The sequence below is a fragment of the Oncorhynchus kisutch genome, linkage group LG17, assembly GCF_002021735.2.
Source record: "Oncorhynchus kisutch isolate 150728-3 linkage group LG17, Okis_V2, whole genome shotgun sequence".
NCBI classification, from domain to species: Eukaryota; Metazoa; Chordata; class Actinopteri; order Salmoniformes; family Salmonidae; genus Oncorhynchus; species Oncorhynchus kisutch.
In genome coordinates, this window is record NC_034190.2 from 73,254,715 (window position 1) to 73,256,924 (window position 2,210).

The window sequence follows — 2,210 nt, forward strand, 5'->3', positions numbered from 1 at the left end:
TCATCATTGTTGTGATCAGGCCTACCACTGTTGTGTCATCAGCAAACTTAATGATGGTGTAGGAGTTGTGCCTGGCTACGCAGTCATGGGTGAACAGGGAGTACAGGAGGGGACTGAGCATGCACCCCTGAGGGGACCCCGTGTTGAGGATCAGCATGGCAGATGTGTTGTTGCTTACCCTTACCATCTGGGGATGGCCCATCAGGATGTCCAGAATCCAGTTGCAGGGGAAGGTATTTATTCCCAGGATGAGCTTTGTGGGCACTATGGTGTTGAACGCTGAGCAGTAGTCAATGAACAGCATTCTCAAATAGGTGTTCCTTTTGTCCAGGTGGGAAAGGGCAGTTTGGAGTGCGATTGAGATTGCGTAAACCGTGGATCGGTTGGGGCGGTATGCGAATTGGAGTGGGTCTAGGGTTTCCGGGATGATGGTTTTGATGTGATCTATGACCAGCCTTTCAAAGCACTTCCTTGCTACCAACATGAGTGCTACGGGGCGGTAATCATTTAAGCAGGTTCCCTTTGCTTTATTGGGCACAAGGATTATGATGGTCTGCTTAAAACGTGTAGGTATTACAGACTTGGTCAGGGAGCAATTGAACATATCAGTAAAGACACTTGCCAGTTGTTCCACGTATGCTTTGAGTAGACGTCCTGGTAATCCGTCTGGCCCCGCGACTTTGTGAATGTTGACCTGTTTAAAGGTCTTGCTGACATCGTCTACAGAGAGCGTGATCACACAGTAGTCCGGAACAGCTGGTGTTTTTATGCATGCTTCAGTGTTGCTTGCCTCAAAGCGAGCATAACATGCATTTAGCTCGTCTGGTAGGCTCGTGTCACTGGGTAGCTCACGGCTGGGTTTCCCTATGTAGTACGTAATAGTTTGCAAGCCCTGCCACATCCGACGAGCGTATGAGCCGGTGTAGTAGGATTCAATCTTAGTCCTGTATTGATGCTTTGCCTGTTTGATGGTTCGTCAGGAGGGCATAGCAGGATTTCTTATAAGCATCCGGATTAGTGTCCTGCTCCTTGAAAGCGGCAGCTCTAGCTCTGTGTGGATGATGCCTATAATCCATGGATTCTGGTTGGGATATGTACATACGGTCACTGTGGAAACGACGTCGTCGATGCACTTATTGATGAAGCCGGTGACTGAGGTGGTATACTCCTTAATGGCATTGGATGAATCCCAGAACATGTTCCAGTCTGTTCTAGCAAAACAGTCCTGTAGCGTAGAATCCACGTAATCCCTGCTTTAGTTTTTGCTTGTAAGCAGGAATCTGGAGGATAGAATTATGGTCAGATTTGCCACATCGAGCAATAACAGCTAGCTTTCAGTTTTCCCCTCCCCACTCAGACTACTCCCAGACAGTCCTGGCAAAATTCTTGCTTGAGAAAACTATTTGTTTCTTTTTGACCATTTTAATTGATACAGTCACAGTAAGGTATTTAATTGTTACCCAAAAATGATATGATATTGCGATAAAAAAATAATATCTGCATTGGCCCTTTAAAAGGCATTAGAAGAAGACAAAAAGGTTCCATCAAACACATTTGGTGTGTCATCATAGTGGTCTCTGACTTGTAGTCTCAAAGGAATAAACTTAAACATGCGCTTTTTTCAATGCTGAAGTCAATGTTACTTAGAAAACAAAGTTTAAATATTTTTTTATTTGTATTTTGTATTGTAATGTCTTTTTTTGCAAACATCCTTTCTGATTTTAAAAGTACATCACCTAGTAATCATAGTTTTCAAATGTATCTGTAATCTGATTACAATATTTTTGCTGTACATTCAGGTACATTTTTGTTTTGTGTAATCAGATTACATGTAACTGATTACATGTATCACTTCCTCCTTTCCCTGGATGTGTAGGACTTGGTCTGGCTACAGTAGCTCTGGACAGGCCATAATCAGATCATTGGTAAACCTCTAAGCATTTGGCCAACGATTAACCTACTGTATTCTGCTAATCCTACTCACCACAACTAGTCTACTGGTTACACCGTGGAAACATTGTTACCGTGAAAATGTATCTGTAGACCTAATTATCTGGTTACAATACCTTCCATAGTATAACGGTAGATAAACTCGATTTGCTTGCACGTTTATGACAATGGGCCTAATTGCATGCTGTTGTTGGGCGTAGGATCAAGGCGTGTCCCATGTCCCATGTGAGCTAGACATGTATATAATGGTAGTAATGAAC